Here is a 14748-nt window from a genome sequence, read left to right as displayed (position 1 = left end):
TCTAACATGCGGTCGCTATAATTAGATACAATCTATTTGATTATTGTAGCCTATATTAATTCTAACCCGGTCGGTGAAAGGATTAATTCGCTACACTAATTAACAACTCAGGCCTAAATCAATTAACTAGAATAAGAACAATAATCAAACGGCAACTTATACGATTTCACTAGCAATTAATCAATTTCCCTTTTCTAATTAACCTAGATCCCCTTCATCCTAGATGAGGAATTTAGCTACTCATGACTAAAGCAATAACAACAATAATGATAATTAAAGACATGATTAAGAACATGAAATAAGAACAATGATTGAATAGCATAAACTTGAAAGATTAATTATTGAAGAAAGATTAGTAACGTAGCAAGGAAAGATTAAAGCTAGAGAGACTATTCAGCCGTATAAAAGTAAAATAAAGCGTACCCTAATAATAATGTACGAGTTTCTAATTTATAATACAAAATAACTGTTTTAGGGAAATCCGGAAAGTCATCTTCCAGAGAGGTTCCTCGATCGAGCCTGAGGTGACTCGATCGAGGACGATTTCTCGATCGAGCCATGCCCGTCTCGATCGAGGAACCAGCTTCACAGATGGTTTCTTCGTATCTTTCACTTCTAGACTTTATGCTACCTCGTTCCTCGTGCCATGCTTCGTGTATTCTACTATGCCATCTCTGCACGCTTATCTTAGCTTGATTATCCTCATAATGCGTCATTTCTGCATTGAAACATAAAATAGCTGCAGTATCGACAATTCATTGAAATAAGGCATATAAATGATATAAATGCACGAAAACGGTATATAAAATGGTATGAAAGGAGCTATAAAAGTATATATAAAAGTGATACCTCAAACTCCCCCAAACCAACCCTTTGCTTGTCCTCAAGTAAAGCAATCAAACCAAACAAAGGACAACAAACAGATGGTGAATGAATAACTCAGAGCAAATGAAGGAGGTTTGATTAATGGTAAACTAAGGTGCAAATAAATATAAAATTTGACTAAATAAGATTGATTGATCAATATGAGAAAGACTAGAGGTTTCGGGTTCACTTGGATCTTTGGGCATAAAACAAGGTAAATATAGGAAATGGGAGACAAATAGTCAAGCAATTATACCTAATGTCTTAGGACACCTAGAAATCATTAACCAACTTTCATATGATTAACTAAAACTCGTCACACACATACACAAAGATCATCCAATAGGCTACACACGAAGATTGTTCATCCACTAGTATAGACACAAAGATAACCAAACATGTGAGAAAATAGTCAAACTTTCATAGGAGCAATTCTACAAACACTTCATGTGCAAGAAAGTGACAACCATTAAAACACTCAAATCCTTATAATGCTATCCTAAAATCATACCCATTATAGACACGCGATCCCCCTAAGCCCTAAATGAGAACTACTCACAAATGTTTAGCTATGAAAAACCAGCAATAAGATGGAACAAAATACAAACAAGTGTGGTAAACATGATAAAGATTGTAACTTTGAGTGAATAATAATTAACCAACATAAAAGTTGTAAACTAATGGAGTAAATATAAAAAAAAGATGAGAATTATACCTGATAAGTGCATATTTTATACATTTTCATCCCCTATATTAGCTCCATTTTACATGTCATTTAGCACTAATCATAGTGTTTTGAGCTAATATTTGTTATTCTAGTGCATTTGTTTGTCTCCACAAGTTTTTGTAGGATACTTAAGCTTTTTGGAGCTAAAATACTACAAGATGAGCTACTAGAGTGCAATGGCTAAGAAAGACCAAATATTGGGCTAGCATGGAGTGTTTGCATGGGTTTTTCATGAAGAAGTTGATGCACTAATGCGTGCAATGCAATTGTTGTCAACAAACCAAAGTCAAGCCCAACTTCAAGTCCAAGTCAAGGTGGAAAAGATAGGATTCCAAGCTACCTAGGATGCCAAGAGTTTAGGTCTTAATCGGGTGATTAATTGCTCAATTAATCACTCACATAGGATTCTACAAGCAATTAAGAGGAGAATTAAGGCGAAGGAGCTAGAAACCCACGTCCCCGATCGGGGTTGCATGTCTCAAACTTGTTTACGTTTCACCTCACTCCCTTATATAAAGGGGAGGCACTTCAAGGCTTAGGCATCCTATTATTACGTCTCATATACTTACAATAGCCTTAAGCATTATAATTCTCTCAATAGTTTTCTTATTAGATTTTAATATAGTTAAGCTTGTAGTTCTCAAACATTTGGTTCTTAATACATTTCAAGTATTTGCTTCTATTTTTTTTCTTCCATACAAGTTCTTTTCTATTAAGGTAGTTCTATTTCTAGTTCACAATTTTACATTTCCATTTAGTTTACGCATAGTTTATTATTAGTACTTTATTTACATTTCATTAGCATAATTTATATTACATGTTATATCATTTAGTTTATATAAATCACACAATCATGGTTACCATTTCTTACAATATAGTTTATAATTTACACTTTAATAGGAGAAGCTAAATTTTCTAGTCTAGGGCTAGGGGAGCCATGCAAAATCAAGTATATAACATGTTAAAATAGGTTGATAATAACATTGTTCAATTGTTTTTATCACATGTTTGCACCATAATGTTTAATCTTTCTTTATGGCCTTATTCAATTGATTAAGTTTGTTCATTCGTTCTAAAGTCGATAGGGACGTAATTGAATTAGACTAAGCATGTGTAGTAGAATGACCTAGTCATGGACGAGAGTTTCTCTAGGACCCGGTCTATGGTTGACACTAATGCCGCAAGGTGGGTGTCTCTAAGCCTTAGCAATTGACAGTGTTTTTAATACCAAGTTTAACATAACTAAATATTTACCTTTGCATGTGTGACCTGACCCCCTTAGACTCCTTTTTATTATATAATTTACACCATATTTTTTGTTAGTTATCAAACCAAACAAACAAACCTAAAATGAAATCAATCTTGATAGAAATCTTTCCATAGCATTTCACAACGCAATTCCCGTCTCCTTGTGTTTGACCCCTATTTCTACATTCATTTGTTGTCTAGGGTAATTATCTTTGCATAGGTACATGACAAGCCTATCAAATTTTGGCGCCATTGTCGGGGAGCACGGTTTTATTGCGTTCGAATTGTTGATTTTTATCTTGTTTTCTTTTGTCTTGAGTAACACTTGTTCCTTGAGACCGTTACTTATCATTTTTCTAGAAATTGTTGTCTTATGCCCAGGTCCTCTCATAGTGGAGAATTGCTTCCACCGGATTCCGATCCCGAGAAAACCTTTAGGAGAAGACGACGTTTTGGAAATAAGTGAAAGAAGCCTCTTCTCCCGAACAACTTGAAAGTGCTAAAAAGTCTTACCTAGATGATCTAAAAATTTTTGAATAGGAGGAGGTTTCAAGTTCATCATCTCCACTACCACCATCTACTACTAAAAAGAAGTTGAAACTTTCCGATCACTCAATGCCCACCGCGGCCATGCTTTTGGCTGGTATCACAACTACTCAAATTACCGCGTCGGACTTCGAGATCAAACCGTCTTTCATTAGCCTTGTGGAGAGGAAGAAATTTTGGGGAAGTCGTTTGGAGGATCCCAATTTGCATGTGAAAATATTTTGTGACTATTGCTCCATGATCCGTCAGACGGGCATCACTCAAGCCCAAATAAGGGAGATACGTTCCCCTTTCTCTTTGAAGGACAAGGCCAAGCTTTGGATCAATATCCTTGACCGCACCGCCATGGGAATCACCAATTGAGAGACATTGGCTCTTGCTTTCTATCAAAAGTTTTTTCCAACGGAGAAAACTCAAACTTTGAGGAGCCAAATCACCAGATTCCGTCAACAAGCTCTTGAGAGCTTATATGAAGCTTGGGAGAGGTACAAGGAGCTACAAAGGCAATACCCACATCATGGGTGATGTGAACATTATTTGCACACATTTAATCCCCTAAATGAACCTATTTTTCATACTATTATAACATTTCATGACCATTTTATCCGTCAAATGTTTTCTATTTTGCTTTCCTAGTGTATTTTATATGTTTTATAGGAAAGGAGATAATAAGGCGGAAATTCCCGTCTTTCATGCATATTTGGAAGCTTGTTAATGATATTTGATGGACTAAGTATGAAGAGGAGGCAAGAATTATAGCCAAGGAAGTAGAAATAAAGAGTACATAGAGGCATCTTAGGCTTAAAAGCAAAAAGAAAGGGAATGCTGACTCAACCCGCGGGTCAAGCTTATCTGGAGCGGGACAATGCTCAACCCGCTCTGATCAAATTCAACCCACTCGGGTTGAGGCTCAGGATGCTCAATTTCAGCTCGGGACGAGCGTATTGTTGGACAGGAAGCTTTTCTTTGCTACGTGATCCGTGATCCGCGCATATCCATACGAGATTAGCAAAACGGAGATGCTCATCTCCTTGGAGAGGAGCACTTCCTCAACTCAACAATTATCATTGTTAATTACTAATCTACCCTTACTTAACCTAATGATGTACTACTATATATATTCAATTTGTAATGCTCTCTTAATCAAGTTTTAGATTAAATCAAGTTTCCTTAGATTAAATCAAGCTTTCTTAGATTAGATTAGGAGTATATTAGAATAGATTAATCTCAATCATTCCACAAAATTACACATTAATCTTTCCTTAATTATTGTTCAAGTTTATTATTGGGTAATTGAAGATTATTGGGTTATTATTGGAGAATTGACAACTCTTCATCAATCAATCAAGTTCTCTTCTTTTATTCTTTGCTTTATTATTTGGATCATCTCAAGTTTGGTATAATTCCTTTACTCTTTACTCTTTATTGTTTATTTCCTTAAGCTCTTATCATGTTTATACTTGTTGTAATGATTGACACCATTGATGACATGTTCTCTATGATAATGAGTGAGTAGTTACTAAACTAGGATTATTGGGGAATTAGGGGAAACAAACATGGGGAATGATTCATGCTTAATCTAATATGTTTCCATAATTAATTTGCTTGCTTGTTGTGATTTCAACTTATGCACAAGTTATGTTTGATAAAATGCTAAGCCTATGAATCCTTGCATTTTACCCATCTCTTATCTTTTCAATAAGACTTGTAAGATATAAAACAACTCGAGTCTCATTAGACAATGCATATAGTTGAATAGGAAGGACTAAGTCGACTTGTACGTGTTGTACAATCTAATCGATTCGGCTCCGGGACCCAAACCTTCTTAGGGATTATAAGATATACACTAACTCGATCCCATCACAACAATAAGTGCTTGCATCTAGTAGAGAACATGTTTGTATGATCAACTCCCATGAATCCCCTATGAACCCATGATATCCTAGTACTTTTAATCATTTGTTAACACCCTTCCTTTTATTGCTTGTTTTACTTTATTGCTTGCATTAGTATAGAGAACAACTACAAACCCAAACAAATTGTGACACTTGCATAAATTGAGATAGATAGACTTAGAACCCAAAGCACACCGTCCCATGGATCGACCTCGACTTAACCACTAACTAGTTGTTTATTGAGAATTATAAATGTGTTTGATTGGGAGACCCGACGACATCACCCATCAAAATGGCGCCGTTGCCGGGGATGGTGCTATGTGATTAAGTTCTTGTTTGTTTGTCTATTTTTATTTGTGCTTCAATCTTGAGGAACTTGTTCCTCAAGGTTTGTTCTTACCGTTTTTGTGTAGTTTCCATGCCTGTAGTTGTTTCCTTGTCTTAGATATGATGGCTCAAGACATGTGTTATGGAGTATGTGGTGGATCTTTTGATTATGACTATGGGTATGGGGAGTTTGAGGAGCAAGTCAACACAAACCTACCTTATAACTCATACAATGGCAATCCTAACTACTATCCCAATTTTTCCTACCAAAATCATCACATCCAATATCTACAACAACCACCCACTCAATACCCACTTCATAATGACTTTCAATTGCCACAATACAACCACTTTAACACCCACCCACAACAAGAAGATGAACCCATTCAAAGTGTGATTCTCCAAATGATGGGAGACCAAGAAAACTTCTTCAAACAAATGCTAGAGGAGAGCCAAAAGAGGGACAATGTTCTTCAAGACATTGTTACTCAAGGTGAGGAGTTAGAGATTCAAATTGCCCAAATGAAAGAAGCCCAAGTGATTACTCCTCACCATTCCTCAAACATTGGTCATGAATATGAGTTTGAAGTAGTAACCTTTGATATGGAAGATAAGAAGTGGGAAGAGCCAATCTCTTTGAGCTCTTGTGAGTATGAAAGTGTTGTATTCAATGAAGAAGACATGAGGTTGAGTAAGCCAAATACTCTTAACCTCTGTCAGTATGAGGGTGAGTCTTTTGATGTGAACATTGAGGTGTTGGAGAAAGAGCTAAATGAAGCCCCCATCTATGATTCTTATGAAGATAGCTATGATGACAACGTCGTGTTTTGCAAGAAATTATGCGATAAGGAAGAGGAGGTTTATGAGATCACTCTACTTGAGGAGCCTATCCTTGAGAAATTTGAAATATCTTATCATGAATAAGAAGAACGCCCCTTCCCTATTGCCTATGAAGATTACTTTACACCCACTATGGAACCTATGATTGTTGAAGACGATATGGTGGATCTCCTCCAAAAGGTCAAAACATCATACAAAAGGTACTTGGTGGAGAAGCTCAAGAAGAAGCTTGTAAATGAAGCTACTTGTGGAAATTTGGCATCCACAACATCAACTTCTAAAGAACCCGATCATCAAGGTCATGAGAATTCTCCTTCTACTTTGGAAGGATTGAATAAACAAAATGCTATCATCATCACCAAAATTAAAGAAGAAGGTGGTAAGTGGAAGTCTTCGGACGAATATGAACCATACTTCATATCTTATGACAACAAGAATCATGGGCTATTGGTTTGAAGCATCGCAAATACTCAAGTGCCAAGGAAAAGATGAAAAAGAAGATGAGTGAGAAATTCCTTTGGCCAAGCTTCGTTTTGAAGTTAAGCAAACCATACTTATGCTTATTTGGAGCTTGTTCACAAGCTTTTGATTTTCTCCTAAGAGCCTTGAGCTCTATGGACAAAGAATTTCGACGATTTGAATTAGTTTGGTGGAGTCCTATCTCAAACCACCATTTGTAAGATATTTCTTAAACCTTCACTTTGTATAATATTGTACATTTTTGCATTTTTCCTTACAATTTCTTGCATGAGAGTAGTGAGAGAGAGAGAGTTTCTTACCCATTTATTGAGCATAATTTCAGAGAAAGATAAGGAGGATCACAAAAGGGTACAAGGGTATGATCTTTGAAGGAAAGCAATGAAGAAGCGTGAAAAATGGCACGGGACGCTCGTCCCAAGGGCAAGACGCTCGTCCTCAGCCTCTTCATGGGCACTATTCGGTGCTGACTTAAAATTCGAGCGGATTGTCAAGTAAGACGCTCGTCCTAGAGAAGACGCTCGTATCAGGTGTAGGACGCTCGTTCTGTGAAGCTGCTCGAAAACAATTTTGCACTGGAAGAAAATCCAAGCGGATTTTCTATAAGCCGCTCGTCCTACTTGAGACGCTCGTCTAAAGCTCGAAACGCTCGTCCTTTGCCCACATCAGAAGAGCCAGAATCACTGGATTAGAATCCGAGCGGATTCTTCCCAAGATGCTTGGACCCCTACTGCAAGACGCTCGTCCCGACACCTGGACGCTCGGATTCCTGTACTCACCTCGCAAAATCCGCCCGAGCCCGACCCTTAGCCGCTCGTCCCACACCACTTTTTCTATAAAAACACCCCCACCATCCCTCATTTCCTTACCTTATCTAAACCTAATCCTCACATCTTCATCTCCAAACACTCCAATCACAAAAAAAAAAAAAAAAAAAAAAAAAAAAATCAAACCCTAAATCTCCCAAATCAAACAAAAAAAATGATGAACCTCAAAGGAAAGGCCAAGAAGCTCGTTGAATCCGCCGCCAAGAAACGCAAGGGCTCATCTTCTTCATCCACTCAAGAAAGGATGCCGCCAAGAAACTTCCGCCCCGTGATAATAAGAAGGGTGGAGCAACTTGAGTACTTTCCGGAGGTACTCTTCACATCCGATGAGCACTGCAACAAGTTCGTCACTTTGCTAGGTAAGCATTACGAACCGACTCAATTTATTGACACCAAGGTGTTAGAAGTCCTAGGTATAAGGTATTATACCGAAATGTTCTTTGATGGTTTGGGGATTGGAAAATTATTCATGCCCACGAACAAACATACCTTAGCCTTACCTTGGAATTTTTTGTTAGCCTCCGCATCGTTTCAAACACACAAAGGTCCGTTGGTATGGAGTTCCGATTGTGCAACCATGACCATAGTCTAACACTTGACCAATTTGCGCATATTTTTGGTCTTGTTGTACCAACAAGAAACACCGACAAACCTTCCAACTTTGATGTGGACCAAATTTGGAGGGCTATGTCCGGGAGGGATTTTATTCACCAAAAAAAATGTTATACCTTCGCGTTCCAACATCCGGTGATTCGGATCACCGAACGCTTCGTTGTCGACACTATTAATGGGAGATTTGAGCAAGATAGGTGCACTCTCCTTGATTTGACCTTTCTAGAGTCCTATCTAAATGTTCGGGGGACAAGGCAATATAATTTCAATACCCCCTTGAGATGCTTACAAGATTCTTCGATTTTTCTCAAGGGAACTCCCAATTTAAGACCTTCATGATGGGAGCTCTAATTACTATCTTGGGTAACAACCTTTGTCCCGGATTCAACATCCATGGGACATATGAGCCACTTGAGGGTAGCACTTTAATTGATGAGGATGCCGTCTTCAACCACCACCGGCGGTGTGCCTACACTCAAAGCGGGAGTGTAGAATGGTTCACAAAAGGGTGTTCCTCTATTGTTCTTAGGGGGTGGAATGTACCCGGTACCGACTCGAGGTTGAGCCGGTATTCACCTATGCCGAGCTACCTCCTCGACATTGAAATCTACCTCAACCCTCCTCAAAGAGAAGAAGCACCCCGCCAACCTCCACAACCTCGTGGAATACCGTCAAGGGCTAATGCCCCACCTTCCTATGTGCCCATCCCACCATACCCCACCCCTCATGTGCCATTTAGACCGGAAGTCCCCAATGCTCCAAACATGAATGATTTGATGGAGCTTATGAAGAGGTTGTTCTTGGAGTACATGATGGGAGGGTCGACAACTACTTGGTCCTTTATCCTCAATACTACCAAATTGCACAACAATGGTATATTGACCCTAATGGCCCTCTTCCATCTTGGGCTCAACCACACCTTTTGTTCCCTAACAAAGGGAACCAAGTCGGGAACTTTAGCGGTCAAGGTGGAGGATACTTTGGTAAAGGAGGAGGGTATGACCAAGGAGGGAGTTCTAGCGGGTATGGCTACCGCAATGAAGATGATGAAGACGAGTGAGAGATGGCTACCTCATCATCTCCAATTGTATGTTGCTCTTCTCTCCATCTCTCTTTTGTATAGTGCATTGCATTTAGTTTAATCTTCACTTGCATTTGTATTATATTTCATCTTGCATTTACATTAGTTAGTTTATATAGTATAGTTGCATTGTAATATATCTCATATGATTAGATTAGTTTGCATTGTAATATATCTGACATGATTCATATAGTTAGTTGCATATAGACTAGAATTCATGCATAATCACTAATGACCAAACCTATTCATTTCTACACTAGAAATAGTGTTTAAATCGGTTTGGAGAGGTTTGATCATAGGTGACCATAGTTTACTAGAAATCATGCAACATATAATATAGTTTAGATTGCATTCATTTGTTATATATGTCATATAGAATTGCATTTAGTTAGAGCATGCATTCATTCATAGCATTGCATTTATTCAAAAATTCAAAAAACATGTACTTTATTTTTCATTCCTACTCCTACATGAACATTGAGGACAATGTCCAAAATAAAGTGGGGGATGGGAATTTATATTCCAAAAACATATAAAAACTGAAAATTTTTGAAAAATACAAAAACATGTCTTTTTTTTCCATAATCATAAAAACCATAAAATTTGAAAATTTGAAAACCCAAAAACATGTTCATTCCTTTTTAATATAGTCTTGTATATATTGTGTTTGTATATATTGTGATTGTCCATCCTTTTTCACATTGACTGACTACGCCACATCCGAGACATGAGGATATTGAAGACCGCATGGTATGATCTTTCCAATCTCCTTTTTCCTCTTTATGTTAATGACTATGTGGCTTTATTTTGATTGATGCGGTATAAACAATGTGATTATAGGATTGCATTTAGATTATATGGCATACTAGTTGGTAGAAACATATGCATTAGGTTGTATAAATGTTAGTTACATCATGGCATATAGTTGCATTTAGGAAAAATTTTGTGAAAGCATCTATTTGGGAAGTTTGACAAGTGTATATAGGCCCTTGTAGATAATTTTTCTTCTTAAGACTTTGCTTGTTAGAATGCTTGTAAAACACCCTAGGATGTATCATGCTAGTATCCTTTGACCCATGGATTAAGGTCTAGTCAAAAGTACCTTGTGGTGTGATAACTCCTTGGCTACCGTTTATTCCAAGGTGACCCTTGAAACCATGCAACCATCATCCATATTCTACCACATTTTGTCATTAAAGAGAATGGGCACAAAAATTGTTCAAAATTTGAGTTCAAGATTTGAAATAAAAAGTCAAAAAGTTTGCAATTGTGTCAAAAGAAAAGAAGAGTAAGAAAAATTAAAACTCCTATGCTTCAAATATAAGAACCCTCACTACAAATGGGGTGACTTTGAAAATGTTCAAAAAGAAATGCAAAGAAAAGTTGAAAAATTGTCAAGTGTTAAAAATGCCAAACATCAAAAGAAATGGCAAAGAAAATGTTCTCAAAAAGTCAAATGCCACAAGAAATTGGGGGGGAAAACAACAACAAAAAGCAAACTCCCCTATGAAACTCAAATTCTATTGATCCCTTTTCCATCGTATCCACTCTTGTGCATGGTAGAGAGGGGACGACCCTTCTTCTTGTCTAGGCAAAAAGGGGAATTCCGCGATCCTCAAGTGTTTCTAACACCATAGGGAGTCTATTCTTGACAAAAGCATTTAACGATTGAGGACAAAGGTACCCTAGCTTGACACAACTTGGAGGTGATTTATTGGTATCCTTCTAGGCTAAGTAGTTTGAAGAAACTATATCTGTAATGAATGTGTACCCTTGAATTGCTTCCCCTTTATATAATTTCCGCCACTTAGATGGGGAAAGTGGCTATTCTTTTGTAGATGCATCCATTACTTGATCTTGTGTGCTTTAATGATTGGATGTGTCGCCATTTTGGCAAGCCCCACCTTGCCTTGCAAGAAGGCATCCTACCTCATGGTTGTGTTGTTGTGAGTTGAAGGGGCGGAGTAAGACCCGCTAATTGTCTCACATCGGTTATATTAGTAGGTTAGTTTGAATAAGGGTCCTAGTTTTTGTCACCTCTTTACTCGGGACGAGTAAAGGTTTGGTTTGGGGATATTTGATGTGAACATTATTTGCACACATTTAGTCCCCTAATTGAATCTATTTTGCGTACTATTATAACATTTCATGACCATTTTATCCGTCAAATGTTTTCTATTTTGCTTTCCTAGTGCATTTTATATGTTTTATAGGAAAGGAGATAATAAGGTGGAAATTCTCGTCTTTCATGCATATTTGGAAGCTTGTTGACGATATTTGATGGACTAAGTATGAAGAGGAGGCAAGAATGATGGCCAAGAAAGTAGAAATAAAGAGTACATAGAAGCATCTTAGGCTTAAAAGCAAAAAGAAAGGGAACAACAGCTCAACCCGTGCGGGTCAAGCTTATCTGGAGCGGGACACTGCTCAACCCGCTCGGGTTGAGGCTCAGGATCCTCATTTTCAGCTCGGGACGAGCGTATTGTTGGACAGGAAGCTTTTCCTTGCTACGTGATCCGTGATCCGCGCATATCCATACGAGACTAGCAAAACGGAAATGCTCATCTCCTTGGAGAGGAGCACTTCCTCAACTCAACAATTAGCATTGTTAATTACTAATCTACCCTTACTTAACCTAATGATGTACTACTATATATATTCCATTTGTAATGCTCTCTTAATCAAGTTTTAGATTAAATCAAATTTCCTTAGATTAAATCAAGCTTTCTTAGATTAGATTAGGAGTAGATTAGAATAGATTAATCTCAATCATTCCACAAAATTACACATTAATCTTTCCTTAATTATTGTTCAAGTTTATTATTGGGTAATTGAAGATTATTGGGTTATTATTGGAGAATTGACAACTCTTCATCAATCAATCAAGTTCTCTTCTTTTATTCTTTGCTTTATTATTTGGATCATCTCAAGTTTGGTATAATTCCTTTACTCTTTATTGTTTATTTCCTTAAGCTCTTATCATGTTTATACTTGTTGTAATGATTGACACCATTGATGACATGTTCTCCATGATAATGAGTGAGTAGTTACTAAACTAGGATTATTGGGGAATTAGGGGAAACAAACATGGGGAATTATTCATGCTTAATCTAATATGTTTTCATAATTAATTTGGTTGCTTGTTGTAATTCCAATTTATGCACATGTTATGTTTGATGAAATGCTAAGCCTATGAATCCTTGCATTTTACCCATCTCTTATCTTTTCAATGAGACTTGTAAGATATAAACCAACTCGAGTCTCATTAGACCATGCATATAGTTGAATAGGAAGGATTAAGTCGACTTGTAGGTGTTGTACAATCTAATCGATTCGGCTCCGGGACCCAAACCTTCTTAGGGATTGTAAGATATACACTAACTCGATCCCATCACAACAATAAGTGCTTTCATCTAGTAGAGAATATGTTTGTATGATCAACTCCCATGAATCCCCTATGAACCCATGATATCCTACCACTTTTAATCATTTGTTAACATCCTTCCTTTTATTGCTTGTTTTACTTTATTGCTTGCATTAGTCTAGAGAACAACTACAAACCCAAACAAATTGTGACACTTGCATAAATTGAGATAGATAGACTTAGAACCCAAAGCACACCGTCCCATGGATCGACCTCGACTTAACCACTAACTAGTTGTTTGTTGAGAATTATAAATGTGTTTGATTGGGAGACCCGACAACATCACCCATTAATGGGATAGATTATTGGTTTCTAGCCATAACATTCTACAATGGATATTCTGCCGAGTCCTGAACGATTCTTGATTCCGCCAACAATGGGCGGTTTGATCAAATTGACACCGACCTTGCTCATGCCACGATCGAATCTATGGCGTTCCATGATACACAATATGTCAATTCCTGAATTGTGCCACCCAAAGGTAAAGAAGAATCCTCCAACAATTCCGTTTTGCTAGCTCAAATTGCCTTACTCAAACAACAATTGGCGGAAAAAGATGCTAAAGATTCCCTTCAACAACTCAACGCCGTGTCTTCAACAAGTCAAATCATTGTTTGTGATGGTTATGGAGGTGCGGGTCATTACGCCTCTCATTTCCAAGCTCCTATTGAACAGGTAAATGCGTTTCAAGCTTTTAAACAAAGTTTTTGTCCACCGGGTACATTTTCCAACACTTATAACCCGAATTCGAAATTTCACCCGAACTTGTCTTATAATAGAAACAATGTGCATAACCCTCAACCCCCGCCACAACAAAATGTCTATGTTCCACAACAACAAAATTATAATCCTCCACCGGTTATCAAAACCAACAAAGGCCACCTCAACAAAAGTACCAACAAAATCAACCCCCGCCACAAAATGCCCAACAAAACAACCAAAGAGGAGGTAAACTTGAGGCTATGATGGCTTAAATGCAAAGGGAATTGTTGGCACAAATCCAAAAGAGTGATCAAGCTTACAATGCTGCAATCAAGATGTTGGAGCAACAAGTGGCTCAACTAGCCGCTTCTAGCTCTCAAAGGAAGACCGGCCAACTACCATCCCAAGGTACGCAACCACACGAGACGTTAATTCTATCTCCTTGAGAAGTGGTACAAGCTATGAAGGACCCACCATGACCTTGGATGATGGGGTGGTTGTTAAAAAGCCCAAAGTTGGGGGAAATGACCAAAAGAAGGCTAGTAAAGAGCCTTTTGTTAAAGATCATGTGCCAATTCCTCATCGGTTATTGATGTTAAAGAGAAAGAGCAAGCTTGATGGCAAGAATGTCGAGCCCCCTATGCCCAAAGAAATTGATGAAGAAATTGTTGAGGAAATTGTTGAGGAAGCTTCTCCTAAAACTAAGGAGAGTGATGCCATTTCAAAGAAGGTGAATGTTCCCAATGAGAAAGTGTCAATGAGAGATATGGAGGATGCTCCTCCAAAGGAAGTTGTTCAAGTACCGTTTCCCCATCATCTAGCAAAGCAAAAGGAGGAAGGTAAGTTCGGTAAGTTTATGGAAGTTTGTAAGAATTTACAAGTCACCGTCCCATTTATTGAATTACTTACCCAAATCCCCTCCTACGCAAAGTTTATGAAGGAAATTCTCTCAAAGAAGCGATCCTTCAATGAGGTTGAGACCATTGCTTTCATCGAAGAGTGAAGTACACTCTTATAAAATAAGTCTCTCCCGAAACTTAAAGTCCCCGTTAGCTATTCTATTCCCTGCACTATAGGCACATATAAAATCGATAAGGCCCTTTGTGACCTAGGTGCTAATGTAAGTGTCATGCCCTATTCAATTTGTGAAAAACTCAACATGGGTGCTCTAAAATGCA

The 14748-nt window shown here is 37.8% G+C and overlaps 1 non-coding gene across 1 annotated transcript; it reads right to left on the bottom strand.

Moving 5' to 3' along the window:
• Positions 1–3801: 3801 nt before the first annotated feature.
• Positions 3802–3908, bottom strand: LOC141603434 (small nucleolar RNA R71). The gene has a single exon (XR_012525312.1). It is a non-coding gene; the product is annotated as a small nucleolar RNA R71 (small nucleolar RNA).
• Positions 3909–14748: the final 10840 nt, after the last annotated feature.

This window comes from Silene latifolia, chromosome 9, assembly GCF_048544455.1.
Source record: "Silene latifolia isolate original U9 population chromosome 9, ASM4854445v1, whole genome shotgun sequence".
Classification (NCBI taxonomy): domain Eukaryota; kingdom Viridiplantae; phylum Streptophyta; class Magnoliopsida; order Caryophyllales; family Caryophyllaceae; genus Silene; species Silene latifolia.
Note: the sequence above shows the minus strand (reverse complement) of the source record. Positions and strands in the feature narration are given on the sequence as shown.